Source organism: Brassica oleracea, chromosome C9 (assembly GCF_000695525.1).
Source record: "Brassica oleracea var. oleracea cultivar TO1000 chromosome C9, BOL, whole genome shotgun sequence".
In the NCBI taxonomy this organism is placed as follows: Eukaryota; Viridiplantae; Streptophyta; class Magnoliopsida; order Brassicales; family Brassicaceae; genus Brassica; species Brassica oleracea.
The window spans coordinates 10,954,537-10,954,865 of NC_027756.1; positions in this window are offsets into that span (position 1 = coordinate 10,954,537).

The window sequence follows — 329 nt, forward strand, 5'->3', positions numbered from 1 at the left end:
TAATTTTAATAATGAAGATTTTTAAAAACGTGCATCATTAAAATGTTACCTAAAACATGCAACACTAATATATAACATGCATCAATAAAACTAGAATTTGACTCACACAATTGTACGGATATTATTTTCAGTTGATTAAATTTAAAAATAATTATTTATTCAAAAAATATTTAAGAATGGCTATGTTTTTAAAAATTATATGGTATTATTTGCTCATAACTCATTTGTCATTTGATAAATTGTTAGAAAGAAAATTTTAGCATAATATAACTCAGTTGTCATTTGCTAAATTTATGGTTTTTATTTATATTTTTTATTATTTAATTATA